Raw genomic sequence first — 15,754 nt, 5'->3', positions numbered from 1 at the left:
TCCAGATCATAGGTGTGCCCTTCATTTCTGGATTATAGTTCATTCCAGATATAGTCAAGTTGACAACCAAAAGAGTCATCACATCACCTATGAAGCAAGCTCCAGGTGGACCCTATTGGTGACCCATTCTCTTTGCTGATGACCTCAGGGCAACTGCCAGAAGATGGTATCTCTGTCTATCATGGGAAGCCCTTTCTGTCCCTCCTGCTCCTGGGGGTGTTCCCAAAGGGAGAAAGATTTATCAGAGAGCTGAATCACAGTGGAGAGGTATCCCTTTCCATTTGATGGGGCGCTCAGTAGCACAAGAGAGAAGCTGCCTGACCACACCAGCACAATTTTTGTTGAGTGGCTCCAGCAGCCTAGAGAGACAGAGAAACAGGCTCCAGGGAGCCAACAAGAGACACAGAGACAAAGCAAATAGCTCGGAGTTGACACCGGTAGGCAAGGAGAGACAAGTGTGTGTGTAAGCGGAGGAGAAAACAGCAGGAGAGGTGGGCTCTAAAATCTTGGAGTCAAGTATTGTGGAGGCAGGAGCCCACAGAAGAAAGTGACCCGTACCATGGAGGGTCCAAATCGACAGTTTGTTTCGGTTAGAAGGGGCACCAAATGTAAGTGATGGTACAGTGGGTAGAACCACTAACTGGGGATCAAACTGCCAAGGCTATGTCTAGGGGGATGGAGAGCAGAGGAAGAGCAAAATGGTAGGAAAGTAAGTGGATTTTCTATGATAGTCATCCAAGTGGGGTCTTTGTGTCAACTCAGGCTGTTTAGGTTGGATTGACCATGAATTAGATGCCCTCACCCAAAGTAGTTGATCTTGGGCCAGATTAAGAGAGACTCCTGCGCCAGGCGTTGGTGCTGCATGCCTTTAATCCCAGTACTCAGGAGGCAGAGGCAGGCGGATCTCTGTGAGTTAGAGGCAAGCCTATGGTCTACAAAGCGAGTTCCAGGTAAGGCGCAAAGCTACACAGAGAAACCCTGTCTTGAAAAACAAAAACAAAAACAAAAACAAAAGGCTCCTGCTAAACAGAAACCCATCTTCAAGCCACTGTTTACCAGGCCAGAGTTGTTCTGTTTAGGACAATGTCACCAGCACTGCCATTTTGGGGGGCCACTTTGGACCCAGCACCTAGTAGGACACTAGTCTGCTACAAATGAGCTCTTTCCACTCACATTTTCTGTTTCAGTGTTCGCTCATCTGAATTCAGCATCACAGAACAGTTCCTGGGCCGAATGTGTCCTAGAAGATTATCTGCACTCTTTATGTAATATAAACTCAGTACATAATTCTCTGGAACACAGTTTTCAGGGGCTATATTAGTGTGTTCTCAGTTACTATAGCAAAAATTCTTTATGGTGATTAGTTTGTAAGGACAAGTGGATTTATCTTGCTGTTCTGGAGTTCTGTGAGCATCGTGCCCTGTTTCTGATTGGCTTTGGTGAAACCTCCCTCTTGGTAGGGAGGATCCTGGGGGAGGAAGAAATCTTACGGTAAGACAAGGGGTCAAGGGGTTAGTAGAAGCATCTCTTGCTATTATTTCTTTTTTTCTTCAACAACGCTTTGTCTCAAGAGATTGCTTAACTGGAGTAACCCCTGAGTAACACTTCCCCCAGTATGTTAGGAGCAATATAAACTATATGTAAAGCTCGGCCAAACAAGATGGCTTATGGACTACATGGGAAGCAGATAGCTCTCCACATTTTATAGTGTTTTATCTGACTTGGGAGAAATGTGAAGCCTATTCCATAAGGTTCTGGAGGGTATTTCATTGAATAAACCAAACTTTGAGTATTCTTTCTACATTATCCCAATTCATTTGTGCTGCTCTTTTCTTCTTTATGTTAGTCATGGCTGAGCAGCATTGTTCTATGTCTAGAATCTACAGCTTCAGGAGTCAGCGTACAGTAAAAGCAGTTCCTGGTACACTAGCATGCCACAACTTAGTCTCTGATCCCAAAGTTGTCCATGGATGTATGCCAGCTGTTCCTTAGGTCATCAATAGAAAGAGATTGAACCCAGACTATATAGTGAGTTCCAGGTTAGCCAAAACTATACAGTGAGGCCCTGTCTGTGAAAAATAAAAAAAAAATGTTGATTTGAATACAAATTGATGTGGGCTTGCTCTTGGTAGAAATGTACATTGTTACAACTTGGCAGAAATGGCATTATATACAAAAAATCAAACAGAAACATTAATTCAGTCATATACATGCAAACACATCAAAATTGTGTGGGTAGGTTGCAACAGTATTTTTTACTGTAACTGCACATAGAAATAATTTTAATGAAATTAAAATAGATAAATAATGTGACATAGTCATAAAACAGAGTACTATTCAGTAACAAATGTGAACATTTTAGCTGCATACACAATGTGTACAATTCTAACAAATTTCATGTTTACTGAAACATTCAAGACATCAGTACTATAGCTGCTTGATTCCATTAGTTACTTAGTTATTTGTTGAGACAGGGTCTCACTATGTAGTTCTGGATAGCCTGGAACTCACTATGTAAACAGGGCTGGACTCAAGGTCACAGAGATCCACCTTTCTATTAAAGGCTTGTATCACTATTCCAGGCTCCACTGGTGTGTAATTCAGAGGGAAACATTTTAGAAGCTAGAATACTGGTTACTTTTGAGTAATAGAAAAGAGATACTTCAACTTGTTTTCCAGAATATCTCTGGAAACATGGACTAATGGCTAGTGGGTAATTCTACATCTCAAGCTCTGCTTCTTTAAAGATTTATTTACTTACTATGTATACAATGCTCTGCCTGCATGTGTGCCTGCAGGCCAGAAGACGGCACCGGATCTCATTATAGAGTTGCTGGGAATTGAACTCAGAACCTTTAGAAGAGCAGCCAGTGCTCTTAATCGCTGAGCCATCTCTCCAGCTCCCAAGCTCTGCTTCTGACACATGCAAATTACTCCTCTGTCTACAAAAGCTTCAAGAGGAGGGATGATTAACCTAGACCACTCAAATTTTCTTGATTGTCCCATACACATGCAAGCCTATGTGTATTGCTCTTCCCTCTGCCCAGTGTGGAATTTCCCATTCTCTGTAGAGAAAGCTCAAGCCCTTCATTGAAAACAAGAGAAAGAAGTGCAAGGTTTTATTTCAGATTTGTCTGGGCTCTGAGCTTGCCACTCTCAAAGTTTCTAAGCTTGGTCATGTTTAAGATTTTAGTCTCAGTTTCTCTTCTATGAACTAAAAATAATGATATGTAGCCTGTGGGCTGTGCTAGATTGGGATTGATGGAGGTGATGTGGACATGAAGGGAAGAAACCAGGCATCTCAGAAACAAAATTGTTCTTTTAATCAGAACAGCTGAAAGGCTGTAGCCTTTCCTAAGAGTTGAGAGTGTGCACACATGGTGTGAGGATCTTGGGATTTATAGGAAAGGAAAGGGGGGAACTCTGGGAATGGAAGAGTCCATCTGCAGGTCATTTTCCCTGCAGTCTAAACGTGGTAGACACCAGCGGTTTTGGTGATATCAATCAAGGCAAGATTCCTACCCAGAGCTTCTCACACTACCTGAGGCCTGCAGGTAATTCACCCTTCAGGCTGTTTGAGGCTATAAACATGATGATGTGGTAAGAGCTCATTACATATTATTTTATATTTTCCTTTTAACCTTTCAGGATTACTTGATTCCTGCGTTATACTATCACTCATAATTTTAAATCATTATTATATTTTTTATTTAGTGTAAATGTGCTGGTAGGTCAGGATTTCAAAAAAGAGGAAAATATGCCACTCTAGTCACAATAGTTAGAAAATGAAAGTAAAATGAAGTCTATGTATATCCTTCAACTAGTGAATGGATAATGAAACTATGGTACAAATACACTATAGACTACGATATATAGTCCATATAGTAACCAGGGAAGTAAAATGAGACCATGGTTTTTATCAATGTTTCATAGATTTCAGGCTAGACTCAAACTCAATATGTAGCTAAAGATGACCTTGAACTCCTGATCCTTCCAGGTGCTAGGATAACAAGATATACCATTATACCCTCCTGTCTTGATGCTGTTATGGAGTACTTGAGTAACATTAAGCACACTCACAATGGTGCACATCCATCACTACCTTCTGGAACTTTTCATCATCCTAAACTGAACTTTTAACGAAAGCTAACACCCCCTTTCCCTCTCTCAGGACAGGCTCAGAGACTCTACTTTTGTTCTTATGAATCCTGCTATTTTGGTGGGGACCTCTAATGCGTGGAATCAGCATAGTGTCTGTCCTTTCATAACTGGCTTATTTCATGCAGAGAAATGTCACTGGGCCGTTCATGTTGGAGCGTGTATCAGAACTATGTGAACATCTTGGAAAGTTTATCTTAAAAATCCCTTTAGAAATGTTACCAGGAAGCATTGCATTTACAATTTAATTTGGAGAGCACTTCTAGAGTTTGGCATGTGTCCACTGAGTTTTGCTTTCACGGCCTCAGGGAAAGTTCTCTGCCTCTTGACTGTGGTCCTGCTGGAGGGAAGCAGGGAGTCTTGTTAGAATAAGGGCTGCTCTGAAGTGTTTGGAGGGTAAAGAGGCATCCTGACTGCAACTGCTTTCCAACGTTCAAAAAAAAAAAAATGACACTATGTTTATACAAATATAAAATAATAGGGAAATGTATTCAGATATAAAGTGTTGGAGCATCTGGGTGGACATTCTTCACAGTATTCCTCTAAAGTTTAAGTCAGGTATTATGTCAACCCCAAACTTAGAAAATAATGAACAAATAAACACCTGTTCCTTCCCAAAGTAGGTATGTAAAACAAATGACCTGTTTACAACTCAAATGTTTAAAATGTGAGTGTACAAAAGCCAGAGCTCAGGAAAAGGCTTCTGCAACAGCCACGGCTTAACAGCAATTGGGACTGATTCTCCAGCATTTCATCAATGGCAGATGTAGGAGTTAGTTTGTAAGTGAATTAACAGTGTACTCACAGTGGGGAAGATGCCATCAGGAAAAAGAAAATAACCTGAGATAAAATCATGGAACATCTCAGTAATTATTTAACAGGAACAGATGTTTTAAGTTGTTCACTTAAAGATGTTGTTCACTGGAAAGAAGACCGTTGGAATTTATTTTTATGCTTACAAAAATATTTAGAGTATAACTTCATTAGGAAGAATATTAGCTCCTGGAACATTTGTTATTTATAATTTGATGTAATTTGTCTTATGAGTTTCCACTGCCATTTGGGGAGGTCTATAAACAAGTATTTGTACTGACAAGTGAAATATGACACATTATAAGGATGTCCTCAAACATGCCAGGGAGTTGTAGAAAACATGGAAAGTAATCAGGAAGCTAATGACCATATGGTAATTCTCATGTAGTATTTTTTTTTTTGTTTGTTTTTTTTAATAAATAATTTTTTTCTTTATTATTATGTGTTTTAAATTTTATACATCAGCCATGGGTTCCACTGTCCTCCCCCGTCCCACCCCCACCTCCACCTTTCCTCCAGCCCCTCCCCTCCATTCCCATGTCCTCCAGGATCAAGGCACCCCTGGGGATTCATTTAAACCTGGTACATTCAGTACAGGCAGGTCCTGTCACCTCCTTCCAGACTGAGCAAAGTGTCCCTATGAAAGCCCAAGGTTTCAAGCAGCCAGCTCATACACTAAGGACAGATCCTGGTCCCACAGACTGGATGCCTCCCAAACAGATCAAGCTATTCAATGGTCTCACTTATCCAGAGGGCCTGATCCAGCTGGGGGCTCCACAGCCTTTGGTTCATAATTCATGTGCTTCCATTTGTTTGGCTATTTGTCCCTGTGCTTTTTGCAATCTTGGATTCAACAATTCACGCTCTTGCAGACCCTCCTCTTTCTCGACATTTGGACACCTGGAGCTCCACCTGGGGCCTGGCTGAGGATCGCTGCATCCATTTCCATCAGTTATTGGATGAGAGTTCCAAGACGACTGTTAGGGTGTTTGGCCATCTGATCACCAGACTAGGTCAGATCAGGCTTTCTCTCGACCATTGCCAGCAGTCCACAGAGGATATATCATTGTGGATTTTGGGGGACCTCTCGAGCACTTTGCCTATTCCTGGACTCATGTGGTCTTCATTTATCATAGTCTGTTATTCCTTGTTCTCCCTTTCTGTTCTTGATCCAGCTGGGATCTCCTGCTCCCCTAAGCTTTCTTTCCCTCAAATCTTGCCCTTCATTACTCCCACTGTTGTCCAGGTTGTTCATGTAGATCTCATCCATTTCTCTGTCATTGGGTGATCCTTGGGTCTTTCCTAGGGTCCTGTTTTCTAGGTAGCCTCCCTGGAGTTGTGTAGCAGTCTAGTCATCTTTGTTTTACATCTAGTACCCTACTATGAGTGAGTACATACCGTGTTTGTCCTTCTGAGTCTGGGTTACCTCACTCAGGATGATTTTTTCTAGATCCATCCATTTGCCTGCAAACCTCATGATGTCATTGTATTTCTCTGCTGAGTAGTACTCCATTGTGTATATGTACCCTATTTTCTTTATCCATTCTTCAGTTGAAGGGCATCTAGGTTGTTTCCAGGTTCTGGCTATTACAAACAAAGCTGATATGAACATAGCTGAGCAAATGCCCTTGTGTTATGGTTGAGCATACCTTGGGTATATGCCCAAGAATGCTATAGCTGGGTCTTGGGGGAGATGGATTCCCAATTTTCTAAGGAAGCGCCATATTGATTTCCAAGGTGGCTGTACAAGTTTGCATTCCCACCAGCAGTGGAGGAGAGTTCCCCTTGCTCCACATCCTCTCCAGCATAAGCTGTCTTCTGTGCTTTTGATCTTAGCCATTCTGACAGGTGTAAGGTGGTATCTCAGAGTCGTTTTGATTTGCATTTCCTGGATAATTAGGGATGTTGAGCAATTCCTTAAATGTCTTTCAGCCATTTGAACTTCCTCAGTGGAGAATTCTCTGTTTAGTTCTATAGACCATTCTTAATTGGACTGTTGGGCATTTTGATGTCTAATTTCTTGAGTTCTTTATATATTCTGGATATCAGCCCTCTGTCAGATGTGGGGTTGGTGAACACCTTTTCCCATTCTGTAGGCTGTCGCTTTGTCTTGTTGACCGTGTCCTTTGCTCTACAAAAGTTTCTCAGTTTCAACAGGTCCCATTGATTGATTGTTTCTCTCAGTGTCTGTGCTACTGGTGTTATATTTAGAAAGTGATCTCCGGTGCCAATGCGTTCAAGAGCACTTCCTACTTTCTCTACTATCAGGTTCAGAGTAACTGGATTTATGTTGAGGTCTTTGATCCACTTGGACATAAGTTTTCTGCATGGTGACAGATATGGATCTATTTGCAGCCTTCTACATGTTGACATCCAGTTATGCTAGCACCATTTGTTGAAGATGCTTTCTTTTTTCCATTGTACATTTTTGGCTTCTTTGTCAAAAATTGTATGTTCATACGTGTGCAGGTTAATGTCATGGTCTTCAATTCGATTCCATTGGTCCACATGTCGGTTTTTATGCCAGTAACAAGCTGTTTTTATTACAGTAGCTCTCTAGTAGAGCTTGAGGTCGGGGATTGTGATGCCTCCAGAGGTTGTTTTATTGTACAGGATTCTTTTGGCTATCCTGGATTTTTTGTTTTTCCATATGAAGTTGAGTATTATTCTTTCCAGATCTGTGAAGAATTGTGTTGGTAATTTGATGGGAATTGCGTTGAATCTGTAGATTGCTTTTGGTAAGATCGCCATTTTTACTATATTAATCCTGCATACCCATGAGCATGGGAGATCTTTGCATTTTCTGACATCTTCTTCAATTTCTTTTTTCAGGGACTTAAAGTTCTTGTCATACAGGTCCTTCACATGCTTAGTTAGAGTAACGCCAAGATATTTTATAACATTTGTGGCTATTGTAAAGGGTGATGTATCTCTGATTTCCTTCTCAGCCTGTTTGTCTACTGTATATAGGAGGGCTACTGATTTTTTTTTGAGTTGATCTTGTATCCTGCAATGTTGCTGAAGGTTTTTATTAGCTGTATCAGTTCTTTGGTTGAATTTTTGGTGTCACTCATGTATACTCACATGTCATCTGCAAATAGGGAGAGCTTGACTTCTTCCTTTCCAATTTGTATCCCCTTAATCTCCTTATGTTGTCTTATAGCTCTGGCTAGAACTTCAAGTACTATATTGAATAAGTACGGGGAGAGGGGACAGCCTTGCCTTGTTCCTGATTTTAATGGTATTGCTTTGAGTTTCTCTCCATTTAATTTGATGTTGGCTGTTGGCTTGCTGTAGATTGCCTTTACTATGTTCAGGTATGTTCCCTGTATTCCTGATCGCTCCTAGACCTTTATCATGAAGGGGTGTTGGATTTTGTCAAATGCCTTTTCTGCATCTAGTGAGATGATCATGTGGTTTTTTTTTTTTTTTCCTTGAGTTTGTTTATATGGTGTATTACATTGACGGACTTTGGTATGTTGAACTACCCTTGCATCCCTGGGATGAAGCCTACTTGATCATGGTGGATACTTGTTTTGATGTGTTCTTGGAGTCTGTTTGCCAGAATTTTATTGAGTATTTTTGCATCAATATTTATATGGGAGATCGGTCTGTAGTTCTCTTTCTTTGTTGCATCTTTGTTTGGTTTAGGAATCAAGGTAATTGTAGCCTCATAGAAGGAGTTTGGTAATATGCCTTCTTCTTCTATTGTGTGGAACAATTTAAAGAGTATTGGTATTAAGTCTTCTTTGAAGATCTGGTAGAATTCTGCAGTGAAACCATCAGGTCCAGGGCTTTTTTTGGTTGGGAGACTTTTTATGACTGATTCTATTTCCTTAGGGGTTATTAGACTATTTAAATGGTTTATCTGGTCTTGATTTAACTTAGGTATGTGGTATCTATCCAGAAAATTATCCATTTCTTTTGGATTTTCCAGTTTTGTGGAGTAGAGGTTTTTGAAGTATGACCTGATGGTTCTCTGGATTTCCTCATTGTCTGTTGTTATGTCCCCCTTTTTGCTGTGGATATCGCTCTGTGTAAATAAAGTTCTGATTGGCCAGTGGCAAGGCAGGAAGTATAGGCGGGACAAGAGAGAAGAGAATTCTGGGAAGTAGAAGACTGGGGAGAGACACCGCCAGCCGCCGCCATAAAAAGAAACATGTAAAGACACTGGTAAGCCACAAGCCATGTGGCAAAGTATAGACTAACAGAAATGAGTTAATTTAAGATAGAAGAAGTAGATAACAAGAAATCTGTCACAGCCATACAGTTTCTAAACAATGTAAGTTTCTGTGTGTTTTCTTGGTTGGATCTGAGCGACTGTGGGACTGGCGGGTAAGAGAGATTTGTCCTGACTGGGCCAGGCAGGAAAACTCTAACTACACCTTTTCATTTCTCATTTTGTTAATTTGGATGCTCTCCCTCTGTCTTTTGGTTAGTTTGGATAAGGGCTTGTCTATCTTGTTGATCTTCTCAAAGAACCAACTCTTTGTTTCATTAATCCTTCGTATTGTTCTCTTTATTTCTATTTTATTGATTTCAGCTCTCAATTTGATAATTTCCTGGTGTCTGTTCCTCCTGGGAGACTTTGCTTCTTCCTGTTCAAGGGCTTTCAGGTGTGCTGTCAAGTCACTAGCGTGAGATTTCTCCAGCTTCTTTATGTGTGCATTCAGTGCTATGAATTTCCCTCTTAGCACTGCTTTCATAGTATCCCATAAGTCTGGGTATGTGGTGTATTCATTTTCATTGATCTCTAGGAAGTCTATAATTTCTTTCTTTATTTCTTCCTTAACCCATTGGTGATTCAGTTGAGCATTGTTCAGTTTCCATGAGATTGTAGGATTTCTGTAGTTTTTTTTTTTTTTTTTTTTTTTTGAACTCTAACTTTAAACCATGGTGGTCTGATAGAACACAGGGTGTAGTTAGAGTTTCCTGCCTGGCCCAGTCAGGACAAATCTCTCTTACCCGCCAGTCCCACAGTCGCTCAGACCCAACCAACAAAGTACACAGAAACTTACATTGTTTAGAAACTGTATGGCCGTGGCAGGCTTCTTGTTACCTGCTTTTTCTATCTTAAGTTAACCCATTTCTGTTAGTCTATACTTTGCCACATGGCTTGTGGCTTACCAGTGTCTTTACATGTTCCTTGTCATGGCGGCGGCTGGCGGTGTCTCCCCAGCCTTCTACTTCCCAGAATTCTCTTCTCTCTTGTCTCGCCTATACTTCCTGCCTGGCCACTGGCCAATCAGAACTTCATTTACACAGAGCAATATCCACAGCAACAGGGGGTTATTCCAATTGTTTTGTATCTGTTGAGATTTGCTTTGTGGCCAAGTATGTGGTCGATTTTAGAGAAGGTTCCATGGGGTGATAAGAAGAAGGTATATTCTTTTTTGTTTGGGTGGAATGTTCTGTAGATATCGATTAAGTCCATTTGTGCCATAACATCAGTTAAGTCCATTATGTCTCTGTTAAGTTTCAATTTGGCCGATCTGTCCAGAGGTGTAAGTGGGGTGTTGAAGTCTCCCACTATTAATGTGTGGGGCTTTATATGTGATTTAAGCTTTAGTAACGTTTCTTTTACATATGTGGGTGCTCTTGTGTTTGGGGCATAAATGTTCAGAATTGAAACTTCATTTTGGTGGATCTTTCCTGCAATGAGTATGTAATGTCCTTCATCATCTCTTTTGATTGATTTTATTTTGAAGTCTATTTTGCTGGGTATTAGGATGGCTACCCCAGCTTGCTTCTTAAGGCCATTTGATTAAAAATTCTTTTCCCAGCCTTTTATTCTTAGGAGGTGTCTGTCTTTGAATTTGAGGTGTGTTTCTTGTATGCAGCAGAAAGTTGGGTCCTGTTTTCGTATCCATTCTGTTAGTCTGTGTCTTTTTATAGGTGAATTAAGTCCATTGATATTAAGGGATATTAATGACCAGTGATTGTTCATTCCTGTTGTTATTTTTATTTTTTGTGGTAGTGTGTGTGTACTTCTCTTCTTTGGGGTTTACTGCTGTGGTGTTATCTATTGCCTGTATTTTCATGAGTGTATCTGCCTTCCTTAGGTTGGAATTTTCCTTCTAGTGCTTTCTGTAGGGCTGGGTTTGTGGATAAGTATTGTTTCAATCTGGTTTTGTCTTGGAAGGTCTTGTTCACTCCATCTATGATGATTGAAAGTTTTGCTGGCTATATTAGTCTAGGCTGGCATCCATGGTCTCTTAGTGTCTGCATTATATCTGTCCAGGTCATTCTGGCTTTCAAAGTCTCCATTGAGAAATCGGGTGTTATTCTGATGGATTTGCCTTTATAAGTTGCTTGGCCTTTTTCCTTTGCTGCCCTTAATATTCTTTCTTTATTCTGTATGTTTAGTTGTTTAATTATTATGTGGCGAGGGGACTTTTCTTGGGGGTCTAGTCTGTTTGGTGTTCTGTAGGTTTCTTGTATCTTCATAGGCATTTCCTTCTTTAAGTTGTGAAAGTTTTCTTCTATGATCTTGTTAAATATATTTTCTGTGCCTTTGAGTTGGTATTCTTCTCCTTCCTCTATCCCTATTATTTGTAGGTTTGGTCTTTTCATGGTGTCCCAAATTTCTTGGACATTTTGGGTCATGACTTTGTTGGTTTTAGTGTTTTCTTTGACTAATGAATCTATTTATTCTACCTTATCTTCAACACCAGAGATCCTCTCTTCCATCTTTTGCATTCTGTTCGTTATACTTGCCTCTGAAGTTTCTGTTTTTTTACTCAGATTTTCTATTTCCAACATTCCTTCTGCTAGTGTCTTCTTCATTTTTTCTATTTCCCTCTTCAGGTCTTGGATTGTCTCCCTTGCTTTTTCATGATTTTCATTCAAGGATTTATTGTTTTCTTCTGCTTTAATTGTCCTTTCCTCTAGTTTTTTATAGCGTTCTTCCCATTTTTTGTTTGTCTGTTCCTTTGCTTTATTTTTGATTTCTTCTATATGATGATCTAGCCTCTTCATGATGTTACTTATAAGGTTGTTTTCTTCTTCTTCTTCCATTCCGTGATGTTCAGGTCTAGCTGTTGGAGAAGGGCTAGGTTCTGGTGATGCTCTATTGCTCTTTATTTTGTTGTATGTACTTCTGCCTTGACGTCTGCCCATCTTCTCTTTGGTTCGTTCTTGGTCTTATCAGTGTACTTGGTCCAGAGAGAGTTGACAGATTTAGGGAGCCTCTCTCTGGTCCAGATGGAAGCTCTGGTCCAGATGGGCCGGATAGGAGCTGGGGGGCTGGGCTTTGAGTCTCGGGAAGTCCCTGATGTCTCCTTATTTTGTCCAGATGGGAGCTCCTCTTGTCCAGATGGGAGTTCCAGGGCAGGATGGAAGCTGGGGGCTAGTCTCTGATTCTCAGGAAGTGGCTGGTGTCTCCAGCAGATGGGTGTGGGGGCAGGGTATGGAGACTGCGGTGTCTGTCTGCAGTCTTGGAAAAGGGGTGCCTTCCCGCAGGCCTGCTGATTGGCAGGCAACTGGGGCCAAGTTGGTCAGGTCCTCCCGGAGTGGCCTGTGTCCAGTGGTGGGACCCATGCGCAGTTGCCTCTCTGACTATAACCCAGGCACTCACCTCTGGTCCAGATGGGAGTTCCTGGGTCTCATGTAGTATTTTTAATAATTTTGTGTGGATATCATTCTGCATGCTGTGAATGTGTTGCTCTGATTGGTTAATAAATAAAGTGCTGATTGGCCAGTAACCAGGCAGGAAGTATAGGCGAGACAAAGAGAGAGGAGAATTCTGGGAACAGGAAAGCTGAGTCAGGAAATGCTGCCAGCCGCCACCATGAGAAGTAAGGTGTAAGGTACCGGTAAGCCACAAGCCACATGAGAACTTATAGATGAATAGAAATGTGTTAATTTAAGATATAAGAACTAGGGGGCTGGAGAGATGGCTCAGAGGTTAAGAGCACTGACTGCTGCTCTTCCAGAGGTCCTGAGTTCAATTCCCAGCAACTACATGGTGGCTCACAACCATCTGTAATGAGATCTGGTGCCTTCTTCTGTGTACATAATAAATAAATAAATCTTTAAAAAAGTATTTTAAAAAAAAGATATAAGAACTAGATAGCAAGAAGCCTGCCATGGCCATGCAGTTTATCAGGGATATAAGTCTTTATGTGTTTACTTGGGTCTAAATGGCTACAGGAGAAATCTCCAGCTACAATTTTGGTCCTTGATAATAAGACATAGATCAGATTAGGTGTTAAAAAAGTTTTATGTTTTTGATATAAGGTAGCCCAGACTGGCCTCACCACATCCTTGCTTCAGCCCAGTGAGTCCTGACATCACAGATACACACCAATGAATCTGGTTTAGATGTCCATCCTTCTTAAGTTCAGATTTTTTTTTTTTGAGCTGAGGATCGAACCCAGGGCCTTGCACTTGCTAGGCAAGCACTACCACTGAGCTAAATCCCCAACCCAAGTTCAGAATTTTTTTAAGTGACAAGAAAACATACAAATCTTTAATTAACACTGTCTGTCAAGGAGGCTTGTTTGGAAGAAGGGCCCCAGTGAGAGAAAAGAGGGTAGGAGATAGAAATTAGGGTAGTGTGTGAAAATGACTAAAATTCCAAGTGTGAAACAAAAAACATTAGTGTCTCAAGCCTTGTCTCATCCATAATGCAGAATTTTTATCTTTCTTAGAAAAAGCACACTCAGTTTTGTGATATCAGTGGCCATGAGGAAGAGTCTGTACTGTCACACATTCTCAAGACAGATTTCACAGCATCCTTCTCAGACATCATCCAGTGTGGGATTCTCTCTGGAACTTTTTCTTTTCCTTCCTTCCTTCCTTCCTTCCTTCCTTCCTTCCTTCCTTCCTTTCTTTCTATTGTTTTTTTTTTTTTCAAGATAGGGTTTCTCTGTGTAGTTTTGGTGCCTGTCCTAGAACTCATTCTGTAGCCCAGGCTGGCCTTGAACTCATAGAGATCCTCCTGGCTCTGCCTCCTGAGTGCTGGGATTAAAGGTGTGTGCCACCATTGCCCAACACCTCTAGCCCTTTTACATATGTCCACTGACTTTGCTCACTTTTCATTTTCTCTCTCAGATATTCTCCAAAAAGTCAAGTTCCCTTGCTGTATGTAGTATTTGAATGTAACTGGCCCCCATAAACTCATAGGAAGTGGCACTATTAGGAGATGTGGCTTTGTTGGAGGAGTAGGTTTGACCTTGTTGGAGGAAGTATGTCACTGTGAGGGTGGGCTTTGAGATCTCATATATGCTCAAGCCACATCCAGTGTCTCAGTTCACTTCCTGTTGCCTGCAGATCAAAGATGTAGAATTATCAGTTCCTTCTCCATCCACTATGTTCCACTGTGATGATCAAAGACTGAATCTCTGAACTGCAAGTGAGCCACCCCAATTAATTGTTATAAATAAAAGTTGTTGTGGTTATGTTGTCTCCTCACAGCAATAGAAACTTTAACTAGACACTCCTAACTCAGCTCTGATTGCTATAATATTTATTTATAATTTATTTATGTTAAGAGATGTTCTTTAGTCCAGGCTGGCCTTAAACTTACTGTATAGCTGACAATGGTCTTGAAATTCTGTTCTCCTGCCTCCACCTTCTGAGTGGTGGAATTACAGGTGTGCACCACCACATCTGATTTCATTCTGGGGTTTTTGCATGCCAATTAAAACTCTATAAACTGTGGTATATGCCCAGCCTTATTGTTGCTATTTTTATTCTTTATAAAAATACTTTATCTGGCATGTTAGAGTCTGGGAGGATGATCAGAATGCAATGCAAGCCTGCATCTGAATAAAGACAGAGAGGGGGCAAGATGAAAGGAAGGAGGAAAAACAAGCAAATAGCCCAAGGGTGGTAAGTTTACAATATGAAATGGTTGCTTATTTCCTCCTCTTCTTCCTCCTCCTATTCTCCTTTTTCTTCTTCTACCTCACATTCAACCTATTATTAATTCCTTTAGAATCTATCTTCAAAAGAAATACCAAATCCAAAATCTTTCACCACTGTTCACCCATCTTAACTTCTTTTCTGGATTATTGGATCCTCTTCCCATATCTCCTGCATCTTCCTTTCCTTCTCCTGCTTCAGTACAGCAGTGAGGCATCATTTCAGAGAGTAAGTCAGAGCAGGATATTTCTCTTTCCCAAACTCCCAAAGGTCCCCTTTCCCACTGAGAGTACAAGCCAAGGTCTTTGTAATCCCCATCAACATCTCTAGACAGCCTGTCTTGACCATACTAGTTAACAACAGCAGCTGTCTTCTGTCCCTCATGTTCTCCCCATCTCCCTCCCCGATTTATCCTTTCTGATAGTCCTACAAGCTATAGGACTTACTCTACTTGATAACTTCAATACTGCCTGCCCTTCTCCGTCGTCACAAAAACTCTGCTAAAATTATGTTGACTACTGTGAAACCTCGGGATTCACAAGAGGCTTAATTAGTGTGGTGGTTTAAATAAGTATGGACCCTATAGTCTCATGTGTTTGATAGGAAGTGGCACTATTAGGAGGTGTGGCCTTGTTGGAGGATGTGTGTCATTACAGGGACAAGCTTTGAGGTCTTGTATATGCTCAAGCTACACCCAGCGCACAGACTCCTTCTGCTGCCTGCCAATCAAGATGTAGAACTGTCAGCTCCTTCTCTATGTCTGCACACTGCCCATGATGATATTGGACTAAACCTCTGAAGTAAGTGTCCCCAATTAAATGTTAAAAAAGAATTGCTATGGTCATGGTCTCTTCACATAGACACCCTAACTAAGATGATTAGCACTTGATAATATTTTTGGTTTATTTTTAGATTC

Source organism: Onychomys torridus, chromosome 19 (assembly GCF_903995425.1).
Source record: "Onychomys torridus chromosome 19, mOncTor1.1, whole genome shotgun sequence".
Lineage (NCBI taxonomy): Eukaryota > Metazoa > Chordata > Mammalia > Rodentia > Cricetidae > Onychomys > Onychomys torridus.
The sequence above is the reverse complement of the archived record's forward strand: the minus strand, read 5'-3'. Positions refer to the sequence as shown.